The sequence below is a fragment of the Staurois parvus genome, unplaced genomic scaffold, assembly GCF_062004578.1.
Source record: "Staurois parvus isolate SC_StPar_1 unplaced genomic scaffold, SC_StPar_1.0 ptg000137l, whole genome shotgun sequence".
NCBI lineage: Eukaryota > Metazoa > Chordata > Amphibia > Anura > Ranidae > Staurois > Staurois parvus.
The window spans coordinates 8,422,629-8,440,847 of NW_028317933.1; the positions used below are offsets into that span (position 1 = coordinate 8,422,629).

An 18,219-nucleotide genomic window follows, 5' to 3' on the forward strand; every position below is an offset into this window, starting at 1 on the left:
AGAGGAAGGAGTGGAATCACTCCGAAACTTCCTTAGAGAAAGGAGTGGAATCACTCCGAAACTTCCTCAGGGCAAGGAGTGGAATCACTCCGAAACTTCCTCAGAGAAGGAGTGGAATCACTCCGAAACTTCCTCAGGGCAAGGAGTGGAATCACTCCGAAACTTTCTCAGAGGAAGGAGTGGAATCACTCCGAAACTTCCTCAGAGGAAGGAGTGGAATCACTCTGAAACTTCCTCAGAGGAAGGAGTGGAATCACTCCGAAACTTCCTTAGAGGAAGGAGTGGAATCACCCCGAAACTTTCTCAGAGGAAGGAGTGGAATCTCTCCGAAACTTCCTCAGAGGAAGGAGTAGAATCACTCCGAAACGCGTTGCAACAATTACAATAGTATCTCTGCAGTTTTTGTACATCAATGTTGATACCATAATTCATATCCTCTATGGCTAGTCAAACATAGCCATACTGGGTATTCTTATGTAAATTCATATTCTGGTTTTGATGCTGTACTATGACTCTGTATGATGTATTGTATTGTATGTCTATGTGTCACAACAATTTTTCACAAATAAAAATGTGCACTTTTTAAATATTTTTGGTACTATTTAAGCCTTCAAGTCCCAAGTCCTAGGGGGTCTCTCCTTCTTCATCTAATTGTTATTTTGGGGATGGTGGCTTACAATCAGGAATTTTTCCTCTTTTTTTCTGCAATAAAGGATGCTTACCTACATGTTTGCAGTCTTGAGAATGTACACAAGCTGCCCATGCATGGGAGTTCCATTATGCCGCCACAGCAAACTATTACTGTTGAAGATCACATAACTGGAAAAGGACTGGAAGTGTTCAAAAAGCAGTGGGGTAGACTGTGCTCTATTGCAATGCCTGGATAAAAAAACGAAGCCCCATGCATGCTAAGTAATGTGTAAAGCTGGTCATACACTGGTTGAAATTTGCCTGGTTCAGCAGGGACCAGCCAAATTTGGATCAATGTGTGGCAGTCCCCACTCACCAGAAGTAAATCATTTAATTGGCTTCTGTTATAGGAAAATGTTGGACATTTTTTTTCGATCAGAGACTGCAGCTGCTGATCAGTATATTCTAACTTGATTCCGAACGAAAATAGCTAACAGAGTATGGCCAGCTTTAGTGCAACACTTGCAGGCATTTTTTTATGAATTAACAGGAGCCTCTTTACAGTGCACAATGTAATCAATGTGGACGCACAAATTTCCCCTCCTGGCTCTTGTATTCTGACATCTGGCTCCTCTAGCTGTCATAATAGCCAAACACTGACTGCATCTGATTGTATGCATCCACTGTTCAGCCAACAATTTTCCACCCAGCTCCTTCGATTTTCAGATTTAAGCTGTAATCACATTACAATGGACAGCTGCTGGAAAGCTTCACCTCTCCAGCAGCTCTCCATTCCCGACTGCAGTAGGGGGCAGTGTGGTTCGCAATTCAGTGAATCACACAGCTCCCTTTTTTTTGCACAAACTTTATTTAAAGTATACAAAAGTACACTTCATCAGTGGCGCTGTACAGCAGTGTAACATACTGCAGTGCTGTCCAGTGCCATGCGGTTCTGACAAAATGTAGCAGTTATGCGTTTTATCACACCGCAGCTCCAGGCAGTGTTGCAGAGTAAACGGGGCACACAAAAAACAGTTGTTTTCTGTGTGCCCTTGCAGTGAGAGGCATTTTACAATGCAATAAAATGCCTATCACCACACTATGTGTGAAGGATGTTGTATGGGAGGATACCGACAGGGCCATCTGTGGCACGAATTTCCTCTGGTACATCAGAAAAATGCAGACATTTACTCCACGTATGCCTATCTTTAGGCCCTTTTCACATGGGTGGCTGGGAAGGTTGGTAAAAACAGGTGGCTGAGCTGCGGTCTTACCCCCCCCCCCCCCCACCACCACCACCACCAAGAGAAACCCATTGCGTCCATGGCCGGTTGAGTTGAGTGACAGGTGGCACGCCTGCCAAACTCGGACATTCAATCAATAGGGCTGTGCTGCAACCGCGAGCCAGACACTTGGTACACAGTTGCAGCACTTTCATCTCATGGGCAGCACAGTGGCTAAATGGTTAGCACTTCCACCTGGCAGTACTAGGGTTGTTGATTTGAATCCCAACCACAGCACCACCTGCCCAGAGTTTACATGTTCTCCCTGTGCCCGTGTGAGTTCCCTCTGGGTACTCTGGTTTCCTCCCACACTCCAAAGACATGCTGGTAGGTTAATTGGATCCTGTCTAAAACTGGCCCTAGTATGTGTATGAATGTGAGTTAGGGACCTTAGATTGTACGCCCCTTGAGGGTTAGGGACTGATGTGAATGTACAATATATATATTTATATATATATATACATATATCTAACGCACTGTGAAATTTGATGGTGCTATACAAGTACCTGTAATGAATAAAAAAAATTATAAATTGCCATTCAGCAAAAAAAAAAAAAAAAAGCCTTCTGGATGCTGATTTGCTGCCCTCAGAAAATCTAGGCTAGTGTGAACCTTGCCTTACAATGTTAGTCTGATGACTGGGGGAAAGGAAATACATCCTCCTGCCTGCAGCAGACTGATGACATCATCCAAGCCTAGACTAAGTCACTGACCGGAGATCAAGCATGACTTTTTAATGATAGAAGGAGGAATTTTTTTCCTGCATTCTGAAAACAAATTTACAGTTATATTCCCAGTTAATCAATTCCTGGTTTTTAACAGCACTTGGCTCAATTGTCAGAAATGTTCCTACACCAGTTTCATCAGCCTCTCTGGAAATACATTTATTTTGCAGTGACTGCTCCTTTATTCTTGCCTCCCTCTGATTTGATTTTCTCTGCCCCGTGGCTAAAAAACACTCAGCAGGAAAAGTCATATTCATTACGCACCTGATGCACATAACCCTTTCTCTGCTAGAGGGCACGATATGATGGAGGCAGGCTTGGGTTAATGGAGGAAGGGGTTAATGTGTCTCGCCAGCGACAGGAGAAATCAAGGGGGGTGTAATTAGAGTCATTATCTACTTCTGATGTTCGCCTCATTGTGGCAAATAGGAACTGGCACCGATCCAGTTCCTGCCTACTTCCAATTTATCATCCATTTTGATGCCTCTTTCCTTTTACTCTCCGCGCCTGCCTGCTTTTCCTCTCCCTCCCCTCAGTATGTCCAGCTCGCTCTCTCCCACCCACCGCCAATCATTTTCTCACCGGGGGAGCTTTGAAAATAGCAGCTTGCCTATTTAAAAATAAAATGAAAATTTAATGCCAACAAAATGCCACACACATTTTCAGATGGAGCGTGAAAAGAGGAGGGGGGGTGGGGGGTATTAGCCCAGAGCAATGTGTGTGCAATACAGAATTCCCTCCATGTAAACATAATTGACTGTTGTCACTTTCTGCTTTGTCACCTCCGGGCAGTGACAGGTAGAGGAAGTGACATAACCCTGGATTGTTATTTGGCAAAGACAAAAATTACTTTTCTAGGTGGGTATCTTAGACCATGAGCTTCTCTGATAATTGCGTTCAGTCTGCGTCCTGAAGTGTATAGATTGCTTTTTCCATGCAAGTTGTTAGTAAAGCATTTTTTACCCAACCCATTGTTATTACATTATGTCATAAACATACTATGGCAGATGTTATTTTATTTTATAAATTAAAGGGTTAGTTCACCTTTCCCAAAAAACTATATGTAGATAAAAACACACTGTGCAGCTCTGATTAAAGTTGGATAATGCGCTTGCTGTAGGTGTAGGATATCTATGTACTTCTCAAAGCCTGGCTGAAAAACTCCAAGAGGTTACATCTCCCTTTCCTGCCTTGTTGATAGGACTTTGCTAAGACCCTCCTAGCCGTTACTTCTCACCCCCACTATCACAGGAACAAGTTCTCAAACCCTAGCACATGTGTGGTCCACTATTGCAGCATGGCTGACCTCTCTACTGTAATGGGAAAAAAAAAGAGCACAAACAAGGGGTTTGAATCAGAGAGCATGGTCACTTCCATGATGGTGGGAGAAAGTACTAATGGCTGGGAGTGTCTTAGCAACATCCTAGCAACAGGGAGGTTCCATCTCTGAGAGGTTTTCAGGCAGGTTTCAGGAGGTTTGTAAATGGCCTACACCTATAGAATGGACATTATTCAACTTTAGCCAACTTTTGCATTTACTGAACACATATTAATAACACTTAATTTCAAATTGTTTTCTATGTGCCCTATTCACAAAATACTTGTGTGGTGGCATGCGGAAACATGTATCTTAACAGACATTGTGTGAACAAGTGGTAATGTCAACCTACTTATATCCTGAAAATGCTACTGGATCCCCTTTGAAAAAGTCCATGCTCACAAAATGCTGACTATATCCACTGGAGCATTTGCATTTTACAGAGCAGAGTAAGGACCGGACAGAGAGGTATTATTTTGGTGCAGTTGGCAAGCTTAAACATGTTGTGCAATGTATGTGAACTAAAAATCCCTGTTTTTGTGCAAAGTTTGCTAGAAAGGGTGTATAGCGGTGTGCAGACAGTTCATTCCTGATGTTTAGTGTTAACGTGGTCACACCCCTTTAGCACCTGATGAAATATATATATATATATATATATGCATATATACTATTGGGATTTGAACACAAGTATATTTTATTTCTATTGCATAGTCTAGGTCAATGACCGGACCTACACGTGTAGCTCTCCTACAACTTGTGTCTATTTGCCCTACATTGGCACTAAATCTGCTGGAACATTTCCATTTTGCAGAGCAGAGTAGGAACTAGCCAGAGAGGGACCCCTTTGACAGAGTTAGCCAGCTTATTACAATGAATATGAACTAAAAAGTCCAGTTTTTGTGCAAAGTTTTCTAGAATGGGTGTATTGCAGTGTGCAGAGGATTCATTCAGAATTTCCAATGCATTTACTGACCTGAAATACGCACATAGCTAGTGAAGTTAGAGGAAAGGCAGAACTTTAGACTTTCATGGTTATATGATAGCTCCAATATTTTTGCAGCCAGTGACCCAAAACAGGTATAGAGATATAGAATTCTGACACTTTTCTGGCACTCATTTACAGCATATTTGTTCCGTGCCTGTGATTTGAGTAGACAGCTCCCTCCCTGTGAAAAAAGACTTCATGCTTAACTGCCTACACTCCTAATCTTATCTTAAAGCAGAAATTCCACCTTAGTGACAAGGTCCACTTATTGAAGTTGCTCCCTTCCTCTGCTTCTCCCCAAAAGGGTGTGTGGTGCTGGCTGGCAGTACCTTTAAGCCGACCAGCAGAACATTTCACCCAAGCATTTCTTGTTTCTTCCTGTGCGCCTGACACAGTGCGCATGGAGTGGCGGATTGAATCGTCTTTACGGCAGATGCTCTCCAGCTCTGTGAGAGAGCGTGTAATACCCGATTGCTTGGAGAGCCTAAGGAGGAAATAGTGGAGCTGAAAGCTGCTCCAAAAGTCCAAGGGGGGATTAACATGGCGGGTCAGATTAGTTGAGGGAAAAGCCCCATCCTGCATCAAAAAGTCAAACAGATGGGAAAATCTCATGGATTGAAGGCCTCTAAAGTGTTTATTGTGAAGGCCAAGGGCAAACTCTGCATTGCTAACAATAGGCACAAAGGAAGAGACGAGACTTGGTTATCATAAAAGGCCTCTCTAGAAACCATCATTGTGCTTCCCAATGTGGGATGGTTGCTAAACCCGACTTACAGAGGTGAGGCAATCAAGGGCCAGCCTAAGCCTGTGCTCTGGGAATCCTCCAGTTCCATTGCTACCTGGCATTTTGCAATACTCCGACAATGCCAGTCCACCAACCTGGTAAAGTGTGCTGCTAGGTAGTAGGCGCGGACATCCGGGAGGCCCACGCCTTCATGTAATTTGGGCAAAACTAAACCTTGCTTTTTATGACGAAGTTTGTGGAACCACAAAAAGGCTCTGACCATGGAGCTGATTCACTGATGAGAAATGATGAGTAAGCCGGATAGGAAGGGCCTAGAGCAGGCAAAGTACTTGAGGGAGGACGTTCATTTTCAATGCACTACAGTGGCTGAACCACATCAAGGCCAATGTGTGCCAAAGTCCCCCTTAATACTAAGTATGAGAGGTTCAAAATTTGCTGAATGCAGGTCCTTAAGGTCGGGTGTGATATTAGTACCAAGATAGCGGATCGAATCTGAAACCCAGCAAAAAGAAAGGTTGGAGATGGTCGATGGTGGTTAAGCCAGTGGAGATGTTGAGAGTTGAAGCTCGGTAGTGTTTTAAATCACAATTTCAAATTGTTGCTCTGGAACATCATTCAACCTAAACACAGAATTCTCGTAACGCTGTAACTCCCATTGAAATCAACTAAAGTATTTATATAGTATGAGATGAATATGAAGATTACTCCTCAAGGTTGTTTGATCTGGAGAGGCCTTGCGTCTTTACAGACCACATTGCAATATACACTTCACCTAAAGTGTCACCTTTGCGACATCTCTCATCACAATAATATAATCATTTTCCTATCATCAGCTCAGGCATTTTCCATATTTAGTGATGTGATTATTATTCTGAGATGATATTCATCTATTTGATCATTCTCCTTCTTTTTCTCTGCTAAAACTCCTTGGCATTGTTCATTTAGCTGTCTATAGAAACAGTTAAGTAAATGTTTTAGTAAGGGGTACAATTGTGCTCCCAAAGAACTGGTAGATCTGCCTTGCTTCTAGAGATTGTTGAGTACCATTAGAAAGTGTTGCCATATTAAAAGACATATTACCAGAGAGTTCTATCATAGTACAAGAGAGTTTTCTCAGGTTATCAGAAAACAATGCATGTTTTGTAGGTGCAGTGTGGTGTGGTGGCAGTAAACATGCAGAGGCCCGGAGTGCAGTATCAAGATGTATTGAAGAACAACAGTACAACAACCCAGCGGAGGAGCTCACCCGACCTGGAACTTACAGTCAATGCAGTGAAGAGTCAGCAGTAGTAGGCCTAAACTGAAGACAGTGCTTGCTAAGAGGGGGTGCAATGCAGCCTAGCTGGTCCAACCCAAAATGGAGCTTGCTGAAGTGCAGACATAGGCCCTTTGCTCTCCCTACTCCTCTGGAACCTGTCCCTACCACTAGTGCTGTCACAGATAGGTATGCTCTCCCCCCTCCCTACACTAGCCACTTTGAAAATATAGGAATATGGGTGACCACCAGGTGGCACTGTTGATACCTGTTAGCATATACCCAGTGCCACGTCCTAATTCAGGAATGCTACAAAAAGGACATTTAATACATATATGGAGTTTTTAGGCACTAAATAACAATTAAGTAAACTTCAACAATTTGTATTCATACATAAGTCTAAAAACTTCTTGTAGCGAAAGATTTTTTATGACATAAACAGTATTAAGACAGCACCCCTCACAATTAGGAAGGATACCCCCCCCCCAAAAATGGTGATTTACAACCACAACAATTAAATAGTAACACGTGGGGATTTTGTCATCCCTTTGCATCTTGGCTTGACATGTTTTGCAGGGAACTCTTCGGAAGCTCATGGGTGCAGAATAAATGATTAAAACCACCATACGGCCATTCTTACAGGCAAAAGGGTGCATAGGCACCATGGCACCATGGCAAGAAAAACTCTCTGGGCAGGTGTGAGAGCGCGCCCACAAGGAAGCAAATGTGGACGCAATATCACTTAAAAAATATCTTTAGGGGTCATAGTGATACCTCCGTACAACAGTACTACATCATTTCCATAGGGCATACGATAGGGACTTGTTAGTTCTGCATCATTGGAAGGTGCTTGCATACAGTACAGCCTATTTAGTGCTTAAAAGTAAAGGGAGGATAGACAACCAAGGGGAGTCTCACCACAATGTCCAGAGAATAGGTGAGCCTTGCTTAAGCCGTCAATGGATTCCTTAATGGTGACAAAATGCCAATGTCTAGGAGCTTGCTTCAAAGTGCCTAACAAGCCCATGTATGTCTTATATGTTCTTTTAATAACAGTCACTTCCCAAAAGCACTCCAAAGCCAGACACAGAGACTTAAAAAGATTCTGAGTGACCCAAGATGGCCACCAGGATCACCCAGATGCAGAGCATCCAACCAGAACGCTGCTTTGGGGAACCAAGAGAACCATAGAAACCAAGTTTCCCTAGACTTCCCCTCCAGCTGCAGTACCACTCCTGATGAACGGTACTTATAGTGGAGAAACTAGACTGCACCTGCCTACACTCCTCGACCTTTGACAGATGCTGCCCTAGATATCGAAAACAACACAATTGTGTAAACAGTAATAATGCAAATATCAATCCAAGAAAACTTTAAACAGCATAATAGTAATACTTTGCAGGTAATTATCCATGATTAGACCTAATTGGATGTAGGCCCCTACCATCTTCTGTGGAGTCACAGCCAGAGTCCTCATCCTCCACTGGGGCTGAGAACTGAGAAGAAAAGAAAAATTACAAATTTGCTACTAATATACTTTAAGAAGGAATAAAGCATATTGCTTTATATATTTATTTATAGACTATAGGTTCTCATGAGCAGGGTCCATGGAACCCTCTTGTACTGTAACTGTACTGTCTCTCTTTATATTGTAAAGCACTGCACAGACTATATAAATCTCGTATTATAATAATAATCATATTTAAAAAAATAAATAAAAAATATAATAATAATAATTATATATATATATATATATAGTACTTATCAAGCAATGGAAGATTGCCTTGTGGATTATTTACTTCTTTTGGTCAGAACAATTGCTCATCTTATAAAGTCCAGTTACCATCTGGCCTTTTGCCCTGTACAAGAATGGGAATGGGAAATCTAGGTCATTTATATTTGCTGTAATTATAATATAAGCATTTACATTCACTGGTACAATCACTTCTAATTTTTTTTGCGGTGAATTTGCTTTGTTTAGTCCTATTCATTCATTGCTGTACCATTTGCTGTACATTTTCCACCCTGCAAATGTGGATTTTAGACAGAAGTCTTCATGTGTATATATTGGCCTTGGTCCCCTGCATCTGGTACTACACATTTTATATCTCCTGTGAACAGCTGGGGAAAAAAAAAGTTGAGTCTTACCTGGATTCAACCCTTTTTTTAAATGTCGGTCACATAAGGACAGGAGGCAGTATCCCCCCACCCTTTGCCTGAACCACTATTGGCTTTGCTCTTCACCATATTCTACATATTCACTAGATCCCAATTCTTGCAGCTATTTTTTAGCCATGCCCCCATCCAGCCTCCCCTGTCCTCTCAGCCTCCCTTCCCTATAGACATAGCCAGCAGTTTATCTCAGCTCTGCCAGCCCTCCCCATGGGACACTAGAACATAATTGCCTCGTTTTCTGTGTCAGGGTTGATAAGAGACTGATTACTTTCCCTCCGCGCCCTCTCACCATGAGGAGAGATCGCTGGATAAAATACAGCCTGCATCTAAACAGAGAAAAATAATAGAAAATTAATCAAAATACATAATATGACGTAGATGAATAAAATAATAGATATCTGAAGATTTCAAAGGTCAGAATTATTCAGCTGCTGAAATGTTATATATCAATGTATTGGGCCTGGGTACATAAGGGAGGGCAAAGAAAAACAGTCATGGAAATGTGAAGCCTTTTTATTGTCTGATGGTTTTCTTACTATATTTGGTGCAAAATACATTTTTCATTATTTCTATTATTTTTAATTACATTTACAGGAAGAGAGCTGTTAATAGGATAGCACAGTATTATATATTGTATTGTATGTGTTACTTTCTTTCTTTTTTTTTATCTAGCTCATTCTAATCTAGTTCTTTGTCTATCTTGTTTGGTTTCTTTATATCAATTTATCTATCTATCTATTTATCTATCTATCTATCTATCTATCTATCTATCTATCTATCTATCTATCTACTATCATTCTCATTCTAATCTATTTATCTCACTCTAATCTATCACTTTCTCTTTTGTTCTCACACTCCATTTTTCTATCTTTCATTTTCTTTTTTAATCTAGCTCATTTTATTCTAGCTCTTTCTGTATCTTGTTCTATTTATTTATTTATCTATTTATTTATTTATTTATTTATCTATCTATTTTTTTATTCATTCACCCACCCACCCATCTTGGGCAGCACAGTGGCTAAATTTTCAGCACTTCTGCCTGGCAGTACTATGGTCATTGGTTCAAATCCCAACCACAGCACCACCTGCCAGAGTTTGCATGTTCTCCCTGTGACTGTGTGGGTTTCCTCCGGGTGCTCCGGTTTACTCCCACACTCCAAAGACATGCTGGTAGGTTAACTGGATCCTGTCTAAATTGGCCCTAGTATGTGTATGCCTGAATGTAAGTTAGGGGCCTTAGATTGTACACCCCTTGAGGTCAAGGGACTAATGTACAATATATATGTAAAACACTGTGTAAATTGACAGTGCTATATAAGTACCTGAAACAAATAAATCTACTGTCTATCTATTAATTATCTATCTCATTCTAATATATAGAGCTAGCAATCTCCCTCTGTTTTTTTTATCTATTTATCTATCTATGCAGTATATATACATATTATATATACAGTACATATAATACATATAGTATTGGGACACCCCTCCAAATCATTGGATTCAGGTGTTCCAATCACCTCCATGGTCACAGGTGTATACAACCAAGCACCTAGGCATGCAGACTGCTTCTACAAACATTTGTGAAAGAATGGGTCGCTCTCAGGAGCTCAGTGAATTCAGGTACAGTGATAAGTTGCCACCTGTGCAATAAGTCCATCCGTGATATTTCCTTGTTATTAAATATTCCACAGTCACATGTCATTCGTATTATAACAAAGTGGAAGCAACTGGGAACAACAGCAACTCAGCCACAAAGTGGTAGGCCATGTAAAATGACAGAGCAGGGGTCAGCGCATGCTGAAGCACATAGTGCACAGAAGTCGCCAACTGTCGGCAGAGTCAATAGCTAAAGACCTTCAAACTTTGTGTGGCCTTCAGATTAGCACAACAACAGTGTGTTGAGAGCTTCATGGAATGAGTTTCCATGGCTGAGCAGCTGCATCAAAGCCTTACATCAACAAGTGCAATGCAAAGCGGCAGATGCAGTGGTGTAAAGCAAGCTGCCACTGGACTCTAGAGCAGTGGAGACATGTTCTCTGGAGTGATGAATCACACTTCTCTGTCTGGCAATCTGATGGACGTGTCTGGGTTTGGCAGTTTCCAGGAGAAGAGTACTTGCCTGACTGCATTGTGCCAAGTATAAAGTTTGGTGGAGGGGGGATTATGGTGTGGGGTTGTCTTTCAGGGGTTGGGCTTGGCCCTTTAATTCCAGTGAAGGGAACTCTTAAGGTGTCAGCATACCAAGACATTTTGGACCATTTCATGCTCTCAACTTTGTGGGAACAGTTTGGGGATGGTCCCTTCCTGTTCCAACATGACTGCGCCCCAGTGCACAAAGCAAGGTCCATAAAGACATGGACGAGCGAGTTTGGGGTGGAGGAACTTGACTGGCCTGCACAGAGTCCTGACCTCAACCCACTAAAACATCTTTTTGGATGAATTAGAGAGGAGACTGCGAGCCAGGCCTTCTCGTCTGACATCAGTGCCTGACCTCACAAATGCGCTTCTGGAAGAATGGTCAAACATTCCCATAGACACACTCCTAAACCTTGTGGACAGCCTTCCCAGAAGAGTTGAAGCTGTTATAGCTGCAAAGGGTGGGCCAACTCAATATTGAACCCTACGGACTAAGACTGGGATGCCATTAAAGTTCACGTGCGTGTAAAGGCAGACGTCCCAATACTTTTGGCAATATAACGTATATACTGTATATATATATATATATATATATATATATGATCTTAAAACCCTGTGAACTTACTTTTATACTCTGTTAGAATGCTTGGGGCTGTTTACTATCTACCTTACATTTCTGAGAATATTTTTGTGCAGTGATCGAGGTGTTTTTTATCTGATCTAAAAATAGCACACAAAAGCAAATTAAACGAGCAGACGAGCCCCTTGACTAAATAAACCCGTTTAGATAAAAAGGAAGGAGTTAACATTAGTCGACATTACTACAATGAGCAGGTAGTAATGTGAAGTAATGAAAAGTCCATTTACCTTTAATGAACTGGCGGTGAACCAATAAACATCATTAACTGAGACGGGGAAAAAGCTTTTAAGACGTAATTCCTAAGACCGCTAAAATGTCTCTTCTACATCTATTTTTCTTAACAGCTTATTGGTCTTTTGGTCTATCCTTTGACTTTGTTTTTTTTCTGTCTACCATTTTTTGTACTATTGCTGTATGTCTTGTCCCCTCATTGCCTACACTAAGGCAGGCCATATATTATGCTTTTTTTTTTTTAAAACCAGCAGGTTGAACTAAAAAAAAACATGCTGTTTCCCCCATCCACACATTTGAGGTGAATGGGGGAATTACTCTCACTGAGCTATTGTGCTCTGCTGGTGGGAAGCCTTCTCCACTGGCAGAATACAATGATTTGTGTTCTGGGCTATAGCTGGTGGCACTGACTGGTCGGGAAAAACCTGACAGGCTGGTTTTACAAAAGCTGATTGATAGATTGACTTGTGTACAACCAGTTAGCCCATACATGGATCGAAATTCCGCCGGTTCCTGCTGAACCAGTTCAATTTCGATCCATATATGGTCGGCTTAAGACTTGCTAGGAATGGTTCCATAATAGCTAGCAATGGTCCATATATTATGAGCATTGCTTACAATAATTGGGCAATGTCTGAGCTCCGAGGAGGTGATGAGAATCTCTGACAGTCAGTAGTCATTTTACAGGGAGATTTTTCAGCATGTTGGAAATCTTTTTTGGGTGAATCATCATTGTACAGTACATTTGCTTCTGTGGCCATCAATCCTGGAGTTAAAGTGGGCCTTACAGTAAAACTCAAGGTCTGCTGATACTTTCTGGGCCTCATAAAGATCGCTTGAAAATAGTATGTCCAAAATATACTGCATCTGTAAAGAAGAACCTAAGATTTATACTTAACAAGTCTTCAGCCTGCTGCATCTAGGCAAGGGTGGTATTTAGGCGAGGTTGGTGTCACGTTCCAAAAAACAACAAACAAAAATTCCCAGCTCACTTACCAGCCAGCTTGCAACAAACCGAATTGACCCGTCTAACAGTTCAGTTTAGTTTGCACACATTTGCAAATATATGCATAAGAATATGCATGGCACCCGGTGTGGTCTTCTGCTGCTGTAGCCCATCTTCTTCAAGGTTCAGCGTGTTGTGCATTCAGAGATGGTATTCTGCATACCTTGGTTGTAACAAGTGGTTTTTTGAGTTACTAATGCCTTTCTATCATCTCAAACCAGTCTGTCCATTCTCTTCTGACCTCTGATATCAGCAAGGCATTTTGTCCACACAAGTGCCGCTTACTGAATATTTTCTCTTTTTTGGACCATTCTCTGTAAACCATAGAGATGGTTGTGCGTGAACATCCCAGTAGATCATCAGTTTTTTAAATATGCAGACCAGCCCATCTGGCATCAACAACCATGCCACGTTCAAAGTCACTTAAATCCCCTTTCCTCTTAAATCCCCTTTCTTCCCCATTCTAAAGCTCGGTTTGAACTTCAGCAAGTCATCTTCACCACATCTAGATGCCTAAATGCATTGAGTTGCTGCCATGTGATTGGTTGATTAGCAATTTGTTTTACCAATCAATTGAACAGATGTACCTAGTAAAGAGTCTGGTTAGTGTATATAATAATAGAGAAATTAAAGGTAGGCATGCCTGGAGGGAGTGCATCCTTCTTTAAACATATAGGCATGCACTGGACACCCAGCAATAGCATGCGTTGCCCTTCCATGTGCTCCTTGCTGCAAAGGACAGTTATAGGTTGGGGAAGATGCCATTTACTGTTTGGGTCACATTCCTACCGGCTAGATCTAGGCTAGAAAATCCAACATCTTGCTACAAGAGACTCATGCAATAGTCAAGTGTGTCATCTCACGATATTTGGCTTGCTCTTTTTTCCCCAGGAATCTTCTTAAAATAACCGTAACATCACAACCAGAAATGCGGAAGAAGCGGGTAACCTTTTGGATCTACTATCTGCAGGTAGATTTTAAAGGGGGCAGGAGGTCTGTACAGTATGTTAAAATCTTGCATTGTACTGCAAAGTCCATTTTAAGATGATTTGCTTGCTGATTGGCAGTTATATTCACTCCTCAATTCCAGATATCTATCCATCTGTGACCACCCTTATGTAGTTCACCAGTGCTGGTATAAAATTAATTTCACCACTGGTACCAGGGGCAGACTGACAACTCATGGGGCCCCCGGGCAATAGGGGATCATAGGGCCCCTGTGTCCTTGCCTAAACTCAAAAAAGCCTATGAAAAAGGTACCAGGGGCATCTCATGGGGCCCCCTACTGACCCCGGGCCCTTGGGCAGTGCCCGAGTTTCCAAATGGTCAGTCCGCCCCTGACTGGTACTGTTGACCATTGCATACCATATCATAAGTCAGGTTTGGGAGGTCAGCCCTATCATGGTCTCCACCACAGCTTAATGGGATTTGAGCATTGTGTGGGGTGATTTTAGCCTATGTCTATGACAGCAGCAGGCATCTCTCAAGAGGAACAGATTGAATGATCGGGTATAAACATTTTGTCAAATTACTATTCTTTCCCGCACGGTAAAGCTGAACACCAGGCAGCTATTAATAAAAACACACACAGATTAATGCAGTTATGTATTTATTTAAAAAATATTTATATGAAACTTATACATACCTAAAATTGAATTGCTTTCAGTCTCCTGAAATATGCTGCAGCAGTCTGGGAGAGGAATGTAAAGAAATCTAAGCATTCTCAAGAAACATGCTGATAGGAGGAGAGAGCAGAGCCTGTCAATCTGTTGCTTTTCCATTACTGTCCAATACCAAGCCACAGACTTTAAATGGCAGGGAGACATCTTAACTGCAGCAAAGAAAAGTCAAATCACCACCCCACTGTGCTGTATATTAGGTATGTGTAAATCTCAGGACAGCAGAGACAGATATACAAATCATTTGGCAGAAAGGATAGCTCCTTTATATGTATTTCAATAAAGATGTTGCAGGCTGTGTTCAACACTGCCCTGTCTTTGCTCAGAAAAGTCCCCCACCAGATCCTCTACTTACTGTAGATGCACGCAATTGTCCCATCCATTTCTATGGGTGAGGCGTACTTATAGCAGCCTCTAACCATCAAGAACAGTGCAGGTCACCATTCCAATCTGTTGGAGAGATTCCTTCACTTTTTTTCTGGTAAAAAGGTTGTCCCCAAGACAGGAAGGTGAAATCTCCCCAGTGGAGTCCCAGATAGCAGTAAAGGGGTTGTAACCTTTCCCCATTCTATCCAAAACTAATATAAAAAGTTTGGGATATAAAGATAGTTTATTTCTGCCTAGTATTTTTTTCTAACCTCTTCTATTCAGAAATATATATTTTTTAAAACCTGTAACTTTTTGCCTATGAAACATCCACAATTTATTTTGTATTTAACTGAACATGAAATTATTCAGAGGCTTTGTTTCCACACATGCCAATCACAATTATAATTTTGATTGACACTCATATACTGAACATGACCGTTTGCCACAAATGTGAGATTGTTTTTGAATCCTGAAAAAATAATATTCAATCATAAGTAATTTACTTTAGATGTATGTGTGTGCTCACATGCAGGTGTAATAATGAGGGACTCAGGTGTTACTCAGCTCTGAAAATGTCAATCTTTGCTAGTTCCAGACACAGTTTATATTTCTTCATCCTGAAATGGTGAGCAAAACTAATGGATAAGGATTAAAGTTGAATTCCCAGGAGATATAACAGTTACAAATTAATGCTGCTCTGTGTTAAATAATACATTATTAAAGTATAAGTAAAGGCATTTTTTTAGTTGTCACCAGATAGGAATAAAGAGGAAATCCTCAAATGGGGACACTAGTTTTGGTGACTTTGGTGACAACCAGATTCCTCCATTTGGAGGAATTTCCTTTCACTTCCTGCTTTGGTTATAGGACAGGAAGTGAAGTGAAATCTCCCCAATGGGACAAAAAAAATTACAGGTTATAACCCTCCCTTACTGTATCCAAAATAACAAAAAAGCGTTGCCTTCAATACTGCCTTAGGCTCCATTCACAATGGCTTTAAAAAAATGCTTCTCCTAGAGGAGTTTAGCATTTTGCCTGTAGAAGTAAGTAATGTTATCCTATGTGTTCATGCACATTAGGTAGTCTAAAAGCATTTTTTAAGCTCAGAGGCAGAAAAAAAACCTTCTGTTTTGTGTTTTTGAGAGCATTTTTTTGGCTGAATAAAAATGCTAAACACTCCTAAATGCTAGTACAATTTTTTTTTTTGTTGCTGCCTATGCTCCCGTTAGGAAGATTCACCCTCTCCATTTTTCCTTTTTACCACTGAAAGTAAAAGAAAATCCCACATTTTGGGTTGTTACCAGGACAGGAATAGAGGGGAAATCTTCCAGTAAGGACACTAGTTTTGGTGACCTTGGTGACCCCCTTGGGATTCGGTTATTTTGGAGGGATTTCCTCTCACTTCCTGTTTTGGATATAGGACACAAAGTGAAGGGAAATCTCCCCAATGGGACACAAATGGCATAAAAGAAACAAACAGGGTTTATAACCCCCCTATCTATCCTACTCTATCCATAAAGGTTTGCATTCAGTTCTACTCTAGAGAGGAAGGAAAGGCTCTCCATTAAGTAAGCATTAAATGTTGCCTTCCCTCTGCCTTTAGTAATGTTGCACATCATTTCTAGTAATAAGCAGTGCAAATACTTTTTTTAAATGTGTTTATTAGCAGTCACGTGACCATGTTCTGGGTGGTAACTGGTTAGAGAAGACCTTGCCAACATCCAAGGCATTGGTGCCAATGGAGTTATATCACTACTCTGGGAATCCCTCCCCGTTGCTGGCTCACGTACCAACTGTCAGGACCTGGAGCTGTACACTCATAAGACCGCTAGGAAAAAGAGTTTAAAAAAGGCTTTGACACTGCTTATTATTAGAATTATTATGTGCAGCTTTAATCAAGCAGAGGGAAGGCAACATGTAAAGCTTACTTAGTATTAATATTATTATACAGTATTTATAAAGCGCCAATAGTTCGCTCAGCGCTGTACATTACAAAGGGGGACAGGACAATACCAATACAATGCAAAACATGAGGGGATCGAGGGCCCTGCTCTTTCGAGCTTACAATCTAGGAGGGAGGGGATGGTGGCACAGGAGGAGAAAGCTGTGGGGGATGGAGTGGTAGGAAGATGGGAGGAGGTCGGCAAGTTAGCAGGGGGTAGGGTAGGCATCCCTGAAGAGGTGGGTTTTCAGGGTGCGCTTAAAGGAGAGGAGCGTAGGTGATAATCTGATGGGTTGGGGCAGGGAGTTCCAGAGGATGGGTGACACCCTGGAGAAGTCCTGGAGGCGGGCGTGGGAGGAGGAGACCAGGGAACTAGAGAGAAGGAGGTCTTGTGAGGAGCGGAGTGTGCGTGCTGGGCAGAACTTGGATATTAGGTCAGTGATGTAGTTCGGGGCAGTATGGTGGACAGCTTTGTACGTCAGTGTTAGGATTTTGAATTTGATCCGTAGATCAGATCCAGAATAGAGAGCCTTTCCTTCTCCTTTAAGGTTTCCTTCAAATGTATAACAGATTATGAACTTCCCAGAAACAGTACTTAATAATATCTCAGGGGTCTTACATCCAAGCTCATATGCAATGAAGAGGTTAATCACCACAAAAATAGCACAAGATTGTTCACTCTTATTACCTACAAGCACTATGGGATCATTGATTGCATTTAACGCACGGCTGCTCAAGCAGATAACGGAGTCCTTCTCCTGGACAATAGAAAACAATATGAGACACCAAGGTAATTACATGTCACCCCTTCCCCCTCATCTCCGGTCTATTCAATGAATCAGACAATTCAGAGAAAGTAAACTTAACTGACAAAATCTACCAGTATACATAGATATAGAGGTATAGATCCTGTGCATACAATATACTGACCACTGACCGAGCCACCAACATTGTCTACAATGTGGAACACAGGCATGAGATTTCAAAGAAACCTGTACTGAGAAAAAAAGAGAAGCTGCCATTTTAAATAACCTCTGAAAATGATAGTTGCCTTGCTGTCATGCCTACCCACACTCTTGAGTACAGTCTGTCACAACCAC

The 18,219-nt window shown here is 41.5% G+C and overlaps 1 long non-coding RNA gene across 1 annotated transcript; it reads right to left on the reverse strand.

Moving 5' to 3' along the window:
- Positions 1-14,725: 14,725 nt before the first annotated feature.
- On the reverse strand, positions 14,726-17,878 carry LOC149465795 (uncharacterized). The gene is made up of 2 exons (XR_016312218.1): positions 17,812-17,878; positions 14,726-14,819 (listed from the first exon to the last, which is right to left on the reverse strand). It is a non-coding gene; the product is annotated as an uncharacterized LOC149465795 (long non-coding RNA).
- Between the last annotated feature and the right edge of the window lie 341 nt (positions 17,879-18,219).